The following is a 17,115-nucleotide window of genomic DNA, read 5'->3' on the forward strand; positions in this document are numbered from 1 at the left end:
TTACTGAGGAGACATTCCTTCTTCCGTTATACCAGCAGAATAACCCCGTGGAACATGTATTAAGTCCAATACATGTTATTTCCCAGTGTTGTTCGCAGAGGATTTCTGAATTTGAAAGTCTGTTCACTGGACCTGTAGTAAGATTGAGGAAAGTATACTGTATAAAAAAGTATAATTTGAGCTCAGTACGAGTGCTAGGAGTATGCCTGTACAGTATTAGTCCCTCCTTTGTATTTCCAGAAGGTTAAGTACTTTTTATTAATAAAGGAATTGGAAATTGCTCTTTCTTCCAAGCATTTAAATGAGAGACCACTGATTAGAGAATGATGTTGTAGCTTGGGAGATGAGTAAGAAGATTATATGGAAAATTCTTACAATACAGTTTCATTTTCAGTACTGTGTTGGTGGGTTTTGCAATCAATAATGCAGAGAGCAGATGACATGAGTAGTGGTTGTTCTGGGCTAAAAGTGACCAGTAATGCTGAAAGATTTCATAAAAGATAGTGTCCTGTTTTCACGAGATGCAACAGTAAAGTCTTTTGTCACTGTCATGGGGAGGTTATATTCCAAAGGTTGGATAGTTCCTTAATTCAGTCTTCCTGCTTTGGAGTTCGGTTTAAGTACTTCTGGTTTGAGAAACCTTCTAGTTGGTTTGGAGAGAAAGTATTTGTGATTTAATTGTCTAGTGCTGTGGTGCCAGAATGAGCTCTTGCTGGTTTTAAAATAGCATTGCTCATTGAAACTCCAAAAATACTGGGAAAACTTTGTTCTCTGGTTTGGATTTGAGTTTGTGTCCTTCCTTGTTGTCCAAGGATGAGTGTGAAAACCAAGAAATGACCGGCATTAGCTTTATGTTGGGCAGAGAATGAAAACTCTCCTAAAACAATCAAATGACTTTTGCATGGGCAACAATGATATGATTTTATAGTGTATCCAGGAGCAGATCTGCAACCAGTTGCCCATTTTTGGTTAAGGGAGATAAAATGGGATGGATGTGTCATGAGGATTTGGATCATATTGATTCGCCTCCAGCTGCATTGTCACAGTTTTGACAAATATCACGGCTGATGACCGAGTGTCCATACTGATGTGCAACCGTCTATTTGTTTTCACTTATGTTTACTTCTGCTTTGTTTTGTTGGTGTGTAGACTAAGATCTCCTTGCTTTCTGAGCCTAACACTTGCTCAAGCTCTTGGAATAACTCTTCTCCCTTGGAGTATCTGAAGAGGTTTGGGTTGTTGCCGCCTTCACTGGTAGGACTAGTATGGAAGCATTGAACATAAGATTTTTAAATGCTGATGGTGCTCAGTTCTGCTCCTATTTTGATTGCCCCAAATGACATTTTTGAGTGCACATCTCCATGTGTGGGTTGATAACACTATTGATAAGAATAGGCCTGAGGTGGTGTAGGTTGAATGGAAAAAGCACTGGAGAATGTACTGAAGAGTATATGACTTCTTTGAGCTTGTGTCCTTGATGAGGCTCGGGGGTTTTTGGGGGTGGTGGTAGTGTATTTTTTGTGTTTTTTTTATTTTATTTGGGTTGGTTTGTTTGTTTGGGTTTTTTTAACAATGATTAGGACAATTTCTTCCAGTCTTTCTGGTTAAGGGTTGTGACCCTATTTCCTGGATGCTGATATTGTTATTGTCTGCCTTCGTTGAAATTTACAATTTTGCAATTTTGTGGTACGCTAGGAAAGACTGTGTTTTGTTACTGCTTCCTTGTTTCCTCTACAACTTCATAGCAAATGTAGTCAGGAAAGAAATCTTGTGGGTTTTTGTTTGTTTTAAGGCACCTCATTGTGTTAGCTGATGTAAAAATCTATCTGGAAAATTGCCCCAACTTAAAAATAAATAACAATTGCACACAGACATACTTGGCTGCACAGCAAGATCTATTTTTAGAAAAGGGTTCTGTCCTGTTTTCACTTAATTTTAATGATCTGGAGTTTTACCTTCATTTGAGAAATCCTAATGAATTTTGGCATCTTTTCCAGTCCTTCCTAGGAAATAAATGCATGTGTCCTCTGGATCAGATTTCAGAGTCATTTGTGTAAGGGAAGGCCTGCTTATCTGTCAGATAACCTCAGGTATTCCCGTAATTCCTAGTGCGTTCGAAGTTCTACCTCTGTTTGTTTGGCATTTACTCTAAAGGGGTCATGTGGTTGGAAGGGTGAAGTAGTAGGTAGGCTGTAGGAGGTTGCTGCCATGTAAATATAAGATGATAAAAAGCAACTGTGATCCCAGGGAGATGAGTGTTCTGATGAAATGTTGTTTTCGTTTTTTAAATGAACCTATGTTAGACTAAGTTAACAGTTACATTTGGATTTTATTTTTGTTGTGCATTAGTTGATGATTACAGCAGCAGACTGGGAGTTGGAACTCCTGTACTTCTCTCTCAATTCTATCATGAGCTTCTGTATTGCCTTGAGATGCTTAATTGTCTTTTACTCAGCAGTACAATGGGAATAATGCTATTTTCCTACTTCTCCTAGGATCACTGAGGCTAGTAGAGTACTTCTAGGACACTGGATAAAAGGTTCAAAGTTCAGGGTCATGTTAAAAGAAATCACCGTGCAGTTGGAAATGAGTCAAATGTTCACTCAACTGAAGATGATTAGGCTAGGTATAGGTTAAACTAAAAAAGTTGCAGAAAGAGGGGACTGAAATAAGACAGGCTAAGCTATAAATACTGTTACATGACTCCTTGTTTCCTTGTTGATTCTTCAAACTGTGAACTCGGCCTATCACTAAATGTCTGTGAACCTTCAGACACAGCAATGATGCTAAAGTAATGATACTTAAAAAAAATAAGATTGGCAAAAGTGCATGCCTGGATGAGGTACCTGTGTAGGGCACATACTCGGACACATCCACTAAAGCACTCTTGTAGTTGAAGATTCCTCCACCTGTTTGTAGCAGATTGAATCACAGAAAGGGTCCCCAGTGTTGCTAAATTAGAATACGGTGTGTTGGGAGGTTGAGGAGTTAGCAACGGCAAGTCTGTATCACTCATTCATTGGTAAGGGTGCGTTTGTGATGGAAGGGTTGATTAAACAGCTTAGTGCCTTTCTTTCTCTCTTGTGTAATAGAAAATACATCTGTAGACTATTCAGCTTTATCCATAGAAATGCTTTTTGGCCGCAGATTTTTGAGTGAGGTTGTGGGAGTTTTCATTTTCACAGTCCTTCAACAATGTCTGTGTTTACTGAAGCAGTACGAATAAAGCAGACATGCTCTTTTGTTGAACAGTCTCATCCTACCTGTTTGGAATTATTTCTGGAGCCCAGACTGCTAATTCCTATAATGATTTTCTTTAATACTTAGCTGTTATGCCTCAGATTTATGTTTGAACAGTGTAGTATCCAATATGCAAAGTACAATTTATCCATGTCACGGATTTGTTAAGAATTAAGCATTAAGGTTGTGTAGCCTAAACTTCTGCACAGCACTGTCTTTGCATTGTATGTGAAGTTGGGTGCTTAGGTTAAACTAAAGCGGTGTTCTTTTCAGAAAAAGTAAGACTTAAAATTCATGATAGAGGTATGAAGCTGGTTCTCTCATGTAGTCAACTGTTAATAGGCCTGTCTTTTCTTGCATCTAGGTATAAGTAGAGACCTTGTGAAGAGGAGAATTGTACTTCAAGGCAAAGAGGCAAATATAAAATTCCTTAGGTCACAGAGAGGGGTAAGAAAAGTCAGGAAGGTCCTTGCTTCTCATTTTGAGGCTTACCAGTGTTCTGGTGCAGATGTTTATTTGGAAATTTAACTGAACAAACAAAACATGCCATGAAAAATGCAGTGAACAAAATTGCATTCTTTTGTGATAGTTTTCTTCACTAGGTTTCTCAAGTTGTGGCGCAAGGCTTTCTGAGTGTCTCACCTTGAGCTGCTTGCCACCTCTCTTGGTAACATGTCTTGTTTACCTATCTTTTTCTTTTCTATTTTTGGAGACAATTATTCTATGTCTTCAGAGGTTTACTTGCCTTCTTTGAGTAGCTGAGTAAATTCAGGGATTCCTCAGGGATTTAAATTTGTCAAAAGATGATATTGCTGTCATGTTTCTTGCCTTGTCCCTCTGCATTTTTGAGTTTTTCTTTCAGGACAAGCTCCTGTGGCTATGCAGTTGATTCTATGTGTAGTTCCTCAAAGTGAGACTGTTAAGGTTTTTGCTCTCTAGCCTCTGATGTTTGTTAGGTGGCCTGTACCATAGTACTCAAGCCTTTTCTTTCAGCCTTTTCTTGCAGGATATTTCAAAGCCGTCCATTTTAAGGTATGAATAAGTGATAATAGGGAGGGGAAAGTTGTGGTAGGTGCTCATTTCCATACCAAATAAAACTCACAGAAGTGCCCAGCTTGTTTGGCAGCATTAAGATATCTAGTGCACTTTGCAGCGCACTTGCTGTGAACTGAGAGCCAAAGACCTTTTGTTCACTGTTTTGGAAAATTTCAGGCCCAGAACTGGTCAAAACACTATTCAGGCAAAAACCGGTGTATAGCCACTGCTCTGAAAGCCATAATCTCTCTTCTTATATTAAGGTTTTCAGACTTAATACAGAAATGTCCCATACTCTCTACTGTTTGAAGGATCAAAGGCTTAAGAAACATGATACTTCAAATTGTGAGTTATTTGCCCTAGCACCCATTCACATTGAGTATCTTCTGCAGAATTTTTCTGGTATTTATGAACAAATTGGATAAAAGCTTAGTTTTTCCTAGAGTATGGTTGTTTAGTCTGTGTTTGATTCCCCCCCCTAAATTCTGAAATCCTCGCTGATGAGTCTAATTATAAACAAGACATTCCCTCACAGTGGTGATAAGTCTACCCACAATCAGCAGGGTATCATAGTGTGTTCACAGCTTGAGCATACAAAGACGTATTTTGCTGAACCTAGGCCTTGATCAGCTGGAAAGGTTGCTTCCTGCTTTCCACTGCTGGTTTTTAGTGCATGTTTGTGTTGTACAGAAACAAAAATGAAGCAAAGGTAGTGGTATTATACACAGGTTTGGGGTGGAGACAAGCATACTGGTTGTCAAAGAGGTATTTTGGTGTGTCCTGTCCTGTTCCCCCAGCCCTAGTCATGCTATATGGTTACAGTAATAGCAAAAAATGTGTCTGGAAAGAATCTAGCATGAGGATAACACTCTCTCTCAGGAGTTTGCAATCTGTATTCATTTTTTAAGGCAAACGCCTATTGTATACTTCTATCAGTCGGGTCTTTATGGGAATAATATGAAAGGAATCACTGCCATCCTAATTTTTTCATCAGCATTTTATCTCTGTTTTGCTTAATTGCTGATTGTACATTGTTTGTCTAGTAACACACTTCTATCTCCCTACATGAACTTAGTGTCTAATTTATTGAGACAGGATTGTCTTGCGTAGTGGATTTTATGAACATGTCATTTCTCATGTCAAATAATTTAGCATTTCATTGGCATGCTAATAAAAAAAATATGCTTCAATAACATTGGGTTTGTTTTCAATTTTTTTTTTTAAATTTTTTTTTTTTAGTGTAGGAGTGTCTTAAAAATGCTGTTGCTAGACTGAAGGACACAGGTTCTCCCCCATCATCCGCCTTCCGCAGTCCGGTATCCCTACTGAGCTAATTAAACATCCCTTGTTCTAGATGGGAAATGATGCTCTGTAGTATGTATGTACAGGCTGTTGGCCTGGTTACTCAGTCCAGGAAATTGATACCATGCCTGAAGTCTGCACGAACTCCACATGTTAATCTAGTGCTCTTTTTACCCTGTGAACCACCTGCCTCTTCTCAATATGACCTTAATTCACCCCATTTTCCCAGAAGGAAACTTGCTCCTTGTGTCTCTGCTTTCCTCTTAGAGGGATTCTCTCCAGCTCTGTCATTAGCCACATGACTGGGATAATGTTTGTCGTGACCTGATGTCTCAGCTGGAAGGGAGCAGATCAGTCACTGGTCAGCTTGGAGCCAGCTTCTAAAGATTGACCTACTGCTGCCATATGACACTGCAGGGTTTGGCAAATAACCATTACAATTTTTCTTCTCATGTGTGCATATGTAGATGGCTTTGAATGCGGGGGAAGTAGAAATGTTAATTTCTGCATAGCTTCTCTATTATGAACCTGACATATGCATTGTTCATGCCACATTCATCCATCTGAAATCTTGTGTATGTTGAGATTCGAAGTGTGAAGACTCTATCTTTTCCTGAAGTTTAAAAGAAATAAAACTAGTATGTCTAAATGGCTTTAGCAGACAAAATGTGTTGAAGTCTGGCTGTGACAGTTTGATATGTCTTCTCCTGCCGTACCTGGTAGAGACTATCACCAGTCTGCTGCTGAATGATTAGAGGAGAATGTGTGCCTGTACTGCATGCAATTTACTTTAGAATTTGGCTTTTTACCTTGGTCTTATCTTCATCGTCAGCTTTTAAACTGAGATTCAGGACCTTTTTGTGTTGCGATGGAAGTGCAGACATGGGTCTGTAATGGAGGAGGAGCCTTTCTGACAATACCATAGCTAAAAGTCTTTTGTTACTGCGCTATGTTAGAGAGCATTTACAGAGTAGCTAAAAATACATATAAAAAGATACTGCTTTTAAGTGGAACTCTTTGTTTAAGTCTATTGTAGTAAATTTAGCCTTTAGCATAATTTGTCAAATTTAAATAAAATAGCTTTGGTAATAAATAATATGAGTATGTATCATTTAAATATTTTGCAAAATTGCTGGGTAAATAATTGGATTTAATTTGCTGAAGGGGCAAATCAGCTTGCAACAGATTTTCTTCAGTAGGCATAGATGGAAAACTGTGTTTATTTCAGTATAGTTTATGTCAGTTCTTTTTTTTTCCTAAAGGAGAAACTGAAAAGCATTGTTTTCTTCTTATAAAATGTAATAAAAATGAGATGTGATGTTGAGATCAGCTATTTCTACTTTTGTAGTGATGTAGTATCCAGAAAGTCACCTCAGTTCACTAGCTAAAGATAATGCTTCCTTTTATTTAAAAAAAAATAAAATTCAGTTAAAACCATGATTAATAGAGGCATATGAATCCAAAATATCTAGTGTAGTTTTATTTTATTAGTAACATTCTCTAAATCTTGTAAAACTTGGATTTGTGTAAAAGGCGTTCTAGCTTCCTTTGAAACTAACTTGATACAATTGTGAGTTTGGAAGATAATCCTGAAATGTAAACCTTTAAAATACTGCAGCTTTTTCTTGCTATCCCCAGCAACATTGGTGACATTGGATTTGACTGTTGGCAGGGGTAACTTCTTATTCTAGGCTGGGTCTTATAACACTTCAGAGTACCTTGTGTACTAGCAGTGTTACATACGCATATACTCTGTGTCAGTGGTGCATATATGGCTGTTTGGAGAACATCTGGTCCAGAAAATGAGAAGGACCATTTACCATTCTTTAACATCAAATGTGAAAATCATCAATCTGAATAAATGTGTGTTTAAATTATGCAGTTACTTAAATGTGAATGTATTATAGCATTAAAGTTAGCAAATCAAAATATCAAATACAAGGTATAAGCTATGTTTACTTGCAAATCAACATCAGTTTAAGGTTACTAGATAGTAACAGGATTTCTTTCAGAAAAGGAGTAGAAATGCAAAATTAAAATTGCATATTTAAATCAAGTTTCCTTGCTTGATGATGGAAGTAGTAACTATTCTTGGTTACTGTAAATCATTTTGAATTAACCTGGCCTGAGTATCTATCCGTCTACAGTGAATGGCAGAAGTGTTTTGACACGGGATGCGTTTCACCAAATGTTGATGGATATTTTTTAATATGAGAACAAAAAGCAGAATGTTGGTTATGGCTTTTCCTGTGGATCTAAAACAGATACATTTTGAAGCAAGATGGAAGTGGACAGGAAAACATCAGAGGAGCCACACTTAGTGCTGATAGGATCGTAGCACAGACTGGAAGCCAGTAATGGTAAATTCTTCCTTCTTATTATGGTGCTATCTTTCCCTTCAATATTAAGGAGGATGCTCCAGCTCTGTCCCATGGGGAAATTCCATGGTGCAGCTGAGCTGATCTAACATCTTTCTGTTTCTGAAAGATCTCCCTGCATCTAAGTCTTGTGGATCCTGCGTGCTCCTTTGCTTCACCTAAGGCCACAGAATACTCCTCACTTTCTTCATATTTATTTTCTGATGTTTTAAGAAACTGAGTCTGACCAAGGAGATGTCAGACAGGCACCTGGCAGTGAACAGAGGAACAAGGGCCAACCAGGTCTAGGAAGGCAAATCGGAGTGGGTCATAGGGGTGGCGGGGATTGAGAAGTCTTTTTGTGGCATACGCTGCTTTGAACAGTTTGCTTGTCTTGCAGGCCTGTACCTTTCGTTTCCTCATCTGTTACAACAGGAATCATACTTACCTATCTTACGGGGTTGCTAAAAAGGCTTTGTAGTATGTGCATTCAAGGCATCGTAAATGGTGAGAAAGATCTTACAGAAACAATCCTGCCTTACTGTATACTGAATGTACTACTACTTTTGCCATAAAACTTGATTTCTCAAGAGGTGAGATGTCATAAAGCTGTTGTATTACCATTGATAATGGTAATTCTGCCAGTCAGCTCTTCTGTTGAAGGATGATGAAGCTCTCTTAGTATTAATAATTTTACGGGAAGAGCAGGGCTAGCTGTTTGAATCATTGAATGTTGCTATGAGAAACCCAGTAGTGTTTCCATAGGGCATACCAACGTAATTATAGAAGCTTCTTTTGAAAATTGGTAAGGTGTCAGTTATTTGTAGCTCTGCTTCAGAGCAAATAAAACAATAACAAATGTTGAACAGAGCGGATGACTTGTGTGTGTCCTGATTTTCTTTGTAACTGTATGTGGCCTTCCAGAAGATAGACTTGGGTTTGCTTTTAGTCTGTTAGAGCTCTGGCTGATCTGAGTACAGTTCTGAAAAGCAGCAATAAAGGGCATTCGCTGTCAACCCATAGCAGTTGCTTTGTACTTTGGCTTTTGGCTCTTATGAGGAGAGCAACAGATCCAAGAATCACAGAACACATTGCATGGGGGAATGTTATGAAACTCTAAGTGCCTTGCTATGCTCTGCTTAAAAATGTTGATAAATTAAAATGTTGAAGCATTGAGAGGGAATAATCCCGTGACATCTGTAAGGCTCTATATAAGAAACAAACACTGTTTTACTGTAGAACATCCCAGTGTACATGCTTGCCATCCCAGTGGGAGACTGACTGCCCAGCAGAAGATACTGTCTGTAATCAGATCCCTGCAGCTCTGCATTGCTCTAGTATGTCTGTCTAGAATCTAGCAGTGTCTTGCTTTATTTTACTATTCATATTGCTCTCTGTGAAATGGATTTCTTCATCTGAAATGAAAATTTGTAAACATACAAGTACAAACTAAAGCTTGTGAGTTACATTTATAAAAAGCTACATTATTGGTTTCGGTCAACTGAAATATCAATTTAACATTTTTTTGGATGTGAGCGTTAGCTTCTCAAGCTTTAATCAACGTAACGCATGAGAGAATAGTATTAGCTCTCAAGCAAAAAAGGCTGACATCGGTTACAAGACTTCAGAAAGTACTTTGCTTCAGATGCTAAGCAGCGAAAAAGAAATCTGATGGATTGGATATGGTATTATTTTATTGATATTTTGCCCTCAAAGGGGGGGGTGTCCATGAATCTTGTTAATACTGTCTCCTACCTACTTGATATCCAGTAGAAATAACAAAAAAATTTAATATATGCAAGGTAATTAAATGGACTAGGCATTGCAGACAATTCGCAGCTGTCTTGGAATACCAAGGGTAGAATATCTCTCTCTACATGAATGGAAACAGGAAAGAAGTTTAGAGAGCTCCTAAACCTAATTCTATACTTTGATCATTCTTGAGAGCAAGGGGAAGAAAATTTGGTTTTGTTAGCAGGCCCCTTAAATGCCATGTGTGTGTGGCATCTTTTGGGGTTTACTTGCTTAAGGACTTTGTGTCCAGTGGGGAGGGACAGGAAAGAGTGGAATATTTGTTTTATGTTTTTTGTGGTTATCCATCAGTAAAATGTTGTTTACTCCCATTGTTAGTGATAGATTTTGGATGGACTACTGTAGGAGTACACTGTGGGGAATATTTGGAAGATATAACTGACACTAACTGGCACTACAAATCTCTCAGGTGCATTAATTTGTAAAATTATTTGTTCCTATATGATAATTGTCTTTGGGGGTTTGCTTTTTTCAAGATTATTGTGGAACATTTATCCATTCACTGTCCATGTTACAGTTATTTAAAGGTATATTTAACATGTTTGGAACAGTGTATGCCATTTCCTTAGGCTCTCTTCTGGCTTTGCAGTTTTATTAATGCACTGAAATGCTCATCCTGGGAACATTATGAGTTGGTTACTCATCCCTCTTCTGCCAGATAATCCTAGCAGCCTTTCCATATTCTACTTTGACCAGTGACACAAGCATTACAGAGCCCCTTGTAGGAGAGAAATACATTAGAAATGGACACAAGGAGAAAGCAGTGGCAGTAATACTACTGTTGCTGTGATGGTCTACAGTTATAAGCAAGACAGGATATTTACGTGTAATGTCTTGTTTTATATCTTTTTAGAAAGAAATAGGCTGACTTCAGGCAAACATATACTCTTTGGATTATACGCGAAGTATAACAGATTTTTCTTTTTTTATTTTTTCATATCTTACATCATTTTAATCAACCAGCCCAATACAGAGTTGGTAGGATGATGATCAGGTGAAATCAGCATCTGTAGCAGGTATTATATGAGGTTTTAGTGTCACTAAGTAACTAGATTTTCCCATATTTAATTTAGGTTTTTCATTCTTTTAATAGTTAGAAATATAATTTTTGTATTCTGATGTAATTTCTGATGGTTCTTCAGCTGTCTTCATTTCATGCTGTGATTCAGTAGACCAGTAAGTGAAAAGTAATATATAATTTTAGTTATTGGGGTAGAATTTTCTTAAAATGTCATTCTTCAGTTACTTAATTTCAGAAGCTTTGTATCAGCTTTACGAAATACTGTATGTTTTTCTGTAAATAGTGTTTGTTTTGTGAATCCTAACTACTACAGATCAAACATAATGGCTGTTTCAAGCAGATGCTGAAGTGTTGATTTCATTGCAGTCTAGCTAGTATAGATAACAAGAAAGCATAGTTTTCTCCTAGTAACCTCCTGTTATTCTGTGGTCTGTGCATAATACACAGTTAATGGAGAAAGTATTGAGGTGTCATGACAGCATTAGATACTGAAGTAGTATACTGTCTTATGTTCCTTGAATCTAAAAAGAAACTGTAATATACTGATCCTCTTAAACTATAGAATTGAAATCCTGAAAAAGATGTTTTCAAGTAATTTGTTTTAATAGACTTTGTAAGCTCAAGGGGACCACTGACACTACAAGATTATGATGTTACCTTGCCAAGCTGCTTACCAGGAAAAGCAGCAGAATTTTCCTTGAGCAGTTTGCAAGCAGACTTTTTCAATACAGAAGAGCAACCTTAAGTACAGGTGTTGAGTTCTATAGAGGGAACGATCGGGGTGGATTATGTGTTACCAATTTGGTTTTTTTTCTCTGATTGTTCTGCTTTTTCACCCCTTCACATAGACATACAGAAATAGCACTTAATACAGTAAATATTATGCTTTTATACAGCTCTGGAGGTACTTTGTGAAGTACTTAAGATTGTACTAAACCAAGTTTGTCTACATATGTAGTAATTCTAAGCATAGAAGGAAGAAAGCGACTGTATTTAAGATAGCTTTAAAATTTTAGGTCAAAATTATATTATTTATGAAATGACCTCAGATTGCTTTTATCTTCTTATTGTTATTTTTGGCTAGAATCTGCAAACATGATGGTATCCTAAGGAATTTACAATCATGTTAAAAAAAAAAGCAACCTTTGCATGAGCAAAGCATGAGTGCAGGAGTATGACCTACATTTGTGAGATTTAGCAGAAGCAGCCTAAGTAGCACATCATCTACTAAATGCAATCATATTACTTTCCTAAATCCAAGTTTTGAAAATGAAGTAGAAAATGTATGAAGCTGACGTTCTTCAGTCGAATCAGTCTTTTCTCTGGCTGTTTTGAAAAGTTCACCATCTTAATCTGAAGATCCTTGTGCTCCTTGGGAAAGGCAGTAAGGTGAAACTTGGCAATAGGAAAGAAGAAAATCCAAACAAAGAATGCCAGTGGTTTTTTTTTCTCTTGTTTAGTCATGGATAGCTTTAGCTTTGTGTGTATGTGAATACATTAGCTCTGTGTGAATATATATCTAAAAGGTATAGATTTAACTGCGATGATGAATTTTCGCTTTTGATTTTCATGATTTATAGATTCTGAATTGGAGCTTTACCAAAAAAAAATGTCATAAGCTTAGGTTAGGTAAAGATGCCAAAAGGCATTGAGAGTTTTGTGTTGAGGAAGAGAAATAATGGAGTCCAAGAAGTTTGACAGTTACTGCATTTATATAACTTCTTGCGGAAAAAAACAAAATAAATTTAATTACAGGACTAGCTAGGAAGTAGTGAGAATATTACTATAACTTAAAAAAACCCCTCAAATTTAGAACATTTGTTTAATTTCTTGGTGTAACCTGAATGTTTGTTCAATGGAAGAGCATTTTCATAACTTCATAGAGATTATAGTTAGAAGGAAGCACTATCTGGTAGTTGTACAGAGTTAAATGAATTACACAAAGTCTGGCTATCTTGGGATGTTACCATGTTAAGAAATAGACATATCAATACAATATAAAATGAATAAATTTTATATAAAAAATTACACCTTTCAAAGGCTTGCTCTTTGCAGACTGACAAAACTGAATGAGAGGAATTGGCATCTCAGCTAAAAATTTAGTTAATTATAGAAATGAATTTTAGAAACAAGATTTGAGTAGTCTCTTTTTTACATTGACAGCATTAAAGTGAAATGTTCAGAATTCCTACTTAAAATAACTCATGTTGCTCTTTGAATATACTTTCCCAGAGTTTCCGAAAATCTTTTTCTGTTCACTCATTTTCCGTGATCATTTTAACACATATTTTTGTATCATATTTAAGAAAATAGAAGAGACAGTCCTTGATAGCTTTCCTTCCACTGAATACCCCTGTAATCAGCAATTTTTACCTATTACGGACTTCTTACTAAAAAGGTTGTAGTGTCACAGTCGTGCAAGAAGAATGAGAGCTGTTTGCGACTACAGCATACTGCCGTTTCTTATCCCCACTTCAAAATTTTACAGTTTATCTACCTAAATCTTCCATATATCTAGCAGGAGCATCTGGCCAGGATGAGGAAAGAATCATAATTGTGAAGACCTCTACAAAGTAAAACTACTTGGACACGACTGCTGTGCTAATTTACCTAGGTGCAGGTCTGCCTTCAGCTTACCCCCCACAACATGACTGCGTAGAGGACGCCTGCTTCTTCCTGGCCTCCTTGCTTCTGTCAGTGCAGGGGCCCAGTCAACACTTGGCATATTAGTGCCGACAGAACAGTTCAAAACCGTCATCCACCTAACTGGGCGCATATGTTTGCAGCTAATCTCATGCCCTCTGAGTCTTGCTAGTGAAACAACTCACTTCTGTACAGAAGTGTTTGCTTTGCTGCAAGCATTCATTTAAAGCTCCTGGCTTTTAAAAAGGCCTCTTCAGTGACTCTCGCTTGTCAAGGCTGCCTCTAAAGCAACCACTCTTAGAGTCTGACTGCCTTGATGATATTATATGCCTCTTTTAACCCAGAGACCTTGGCACAACCTTCCAGAACCTTGAGGAAAAAACAGGAAACTTGAAGCAAAAGGGGACAGGTATGGGGAGAAGATGAAGCTGTTCCTTAGCTTTGCATCTCTTCACTGTGAGGGTAGAAGTATCCCTCCTCTGCATCTAGACCTCTAAGCAGTGGTTGTGAGGTGGGTGCAAGTCCTCCAACACAGACTGAAATCTTCAGTGATGGCATATTTGAGTGACGTTAGTGACAGTCAGGACTAGAGTCAAGTTCTTGATCCAAAAGCCAAAGACTGAGAAACCTGAGTTCTTTGAAAACTGCAACTCTTGTCTTTTTGTACTTTAAAAAAAAAAAAAATTAAAAAAAAATCCAACCCATTGAAGGTCTCCTGTGTGAGAAGTGCCTTGCTTCACAGCTCTAGCCGAGCAGCCTGTGGTGAGCAAATCCACTTCACACCTGTGATGCAGCTTGCAGGCATCACCAGGAGCTCTGTCCCCGCAGGCTGATGCAGCATCCTTCCCTGCTGCAACATGCCACGCTCAAACTGCTCCGCAGAGATTATCAGATTTCTCACTGAAATATGTCTTGCTGTCCAACAGAAATAATTCTTGTTTATGAGGCTCTTCTGAATTTTAAAAACTGGTGGCTTCTGTTACTTTATCCTTTCATCTCCCCCTCCTTTTTTTATTTTATTTTTTGTTTCCAGTGTTGCAGTGCATGTGTCACATACAGAGGTGTATTGGGATTTTGGGGGAGGATATCAAAACTTCAATGTGTGTTCATAAGAAAGTATTCAAAGAGCCTGTGGGCAGATATTGGAGATAATTAGGAACTGGCTGGAACTGCTGCAGGCTCCAGGGATTATTGCAGGCTGCAGAACGTTCCTACGGGAAAGAAATTGCTCTGTAATTACAGGCAAGGTCAGTGCAGTCAGTTCAGTGGGAAAGAGATGGTAAGAGCTGGGGCTCCCTCCCTTGAAGATCTTTGAATGTCATTAAGGAGACACAGTTGTTACCACTTTTTAAGTAAATGTCCCCTGAAGTATACATTCTATAAGTGTTCTCTCTGCTGTGAGGATTGCAGCCCTTTCTTGAGAGGGAAGATTCACACTTGTAAGTGAAGGGAATTTCTTGGTTGCACTTCACATTTCTTTTAATCTCTAAAGATTCTGAATGCATGTTTCAGCAGTGTAAATCTCCAATTTGTTTAAAAGGCTAATACGTGTTATTTGTACATTTTTCTTTTCTGAAACAGGTCTTTCAACATCTGTCTGAAGTATTTCAGTCCTCTTCAATTTATTTGAAAATGAGGCATCTTTTCACGGCTGATGGGTAGCCTTGGCTCCAAGATATTGTGGTAGCCATCTTAAATTCGTCCTCAAAAGACCAACCTTGCTTTCCTCCCTTCTGAGGGCAAACCCTTGAGTTCAGAAATACTCTGTGCCCAAAATTTGTCATCAAAAGCGTTCAAGTGACAATACTAGTTGCAAGTACTCCTCCTTTCTGTTTCTCGCTTGTGCTGTACAGCTCCATCTTCTCCATTTTGCCAGTGCAGCTGAACGTGGGACCACGCTGGGACTGTGTCAGGGATCGATTCAACTTAAAAAAGATAAAGCTTTTGAGCACAGTTCAAACTGGTTGAAGTCTAGGCTGCTGTGGTGCCATACCTCCCACACCCTTTCTTACATTGGCAGTAGTGCTGCTGCTGCATGTGCATGGTGAGTTCGCTAAGGGGAGCTCCCTTAAAATTGATTGCTGTTTTTGGAGGGTATGTTTTTGGCAAGATCAGCTTCCTGAACTGCATGATTGGAAGAGTGCTGGTGCTTGTGTTAGGACGTGCTGGAGGGGTATGGTTTGCCACAAGGGAAACTGAGAGTGCGGCTGAATCTAGCAAACCAGATTTATATTGGTTAAGCTGTTGTGAATCTTCATTTCTCAAATTTTTAATTGGATCATTTCTCTAATGTAGTTCAGAGTGTAGCACCTTGAATGATCATCCTGGCTTAAGTGAGAGTCATGGTGTGCTGTGCTAGGGGTTGAGAAAGAAGTGATCAGAGCTGCGGGAGCAGAAACATTTTCTGTTCATCTTGCAGCTGAATGCTTTGTATTGTCTAGCTTTCAATTATTTTTCTGGTTTGCTTCCCTGCCATATAAGCTTAACAGATCTAGCATTATTTGACTCAGAAGTTTCCCATGAGTGTGTTTGACCAGTAACTGATTAAAGGGATTTGCAGCAGTTCTTTCACAAATGGATATAGTATTTATTCATCTAAAGTATGTAGTTGCTAAAGAAAGTGTTTAAAAAAACAAACCAAAACCAAACAAAAAACCACACCCAAGTTAGGTATTCTCTTTCTCGCATGTTTTGGTAGGTTCTGTTTAGCTCAAATGTCCTTAGTTTTGGGGCTGAGTCTGTTCTGCAGTGCTTTTATCTTTTCTAACTTCTTTTCCCTGTGAAGAGCATAACTGTTTACCTCAATTCCTCCATAGGCAGAGTTTCTAACAATTTACTGTATTTCATGTCTTCAGGCCTCCACCTTTTGAAGAATGTGTATCAATTTGGCTATTCACAATTAATAGCTTCTAACAGTTTGCTTAAGGACCCTTGATGTTTTTCTTGAAAATATTTTTCCTGAAGGCATTTTAAAATTTGTTTCTTACTTGTTCTTCCTAATTGTATTTTTAAATTTAACTCCAGTTTAATCTGATGGTATAGCATCAAGCATTGAAAGTGGAATATATATAATAGTTCTAGAAATAACGCATATAAGGCAGCTATACATGAAAAAAGATCTTGCACTTCAAAAAATGTATACAACATACATATATTGCCTTCTCCTCTATTACAAGAACCCATGAGGGTCATTCAGCACATGAGAAATGCCGATCAGCTAGTACTATTTTTTTTTATTTTAGCTTCTCTGAGAGTGTAATTTGGTGGAGGAGATGGTTGTAAGTTTGTAGGAGTATTGCATTGAAATAAATTTTGGCTATATTCACAATGGATGTCGCTGAACAGCCACTAATACAAGCTTCACTTCTCTCAATATGCCAACAAATACATTTTCTGTCAGTTTTATTTGCTTAACGATATATAGGCTCATATAACTAACATTACAGTGTCTGTATTATGTGGCTGGCAGTTATTATCACAGTTCCTGGTGTTACACCTTTGCTACGTATCTGCTTCTGTGCAGCTATGCTGTGGTTACAAATCTGTTTACATCTCTGATTAGCATAACTGACTGTCTTGCCCAGGCCATGCAGGTGTCCTGGAGTAAGGGAAGAGCTTCTAGAATTACCCATGGACAAACATTGTGGACAAACATTTAAGAACAAACAGAACAAAAATCAAGCCTCTTCTAACTTTTTTTTCCTC

The 17,115-nt window shown here is 37.9% G+C and overlaps 1 protein-coding gene across 4 annotated transcripts in view; it reads left to right on the forward strand.

Moving 5' to 3' along the window:
* TULP4 (TUB like protein 4) overlaps positions 1-17,115 on the forward strand; it is a 162,574-nt gene that overhangs the window by 7,379 nt on the left and 138,080 nt on the right. Inside the window, exon 2 of one of the 4 annotated variants that reach the window (XM_069787117.1) lies at positions 10,065-10,155. The exons of the other annotated variants lie outside the window; for them this stretch is intronic. The gene's annotated coding sequence lies outside the window, so the exon portion shown is untranslated. The remainder of the gene's footprint in view (positions 1-10,064; positions 10,156-17,115) is intronic. 4 annotated transcript variants of the gene reach the window in all.

This window comes from Haliaeetus albicilla, chromosome 7, assembly GCF_947461875.1.
Source record: "Haliaeetus albicilla chromosome 7, bHalAlb1.1, whole genome shotgun sequence".
NCBI classification, from domain to species: Eukaryota; Metazoa; Chordata; class Aves; order Accipitriformes; family Accipitridae; genus Haliaeetus; species Haliaeetus albicilla.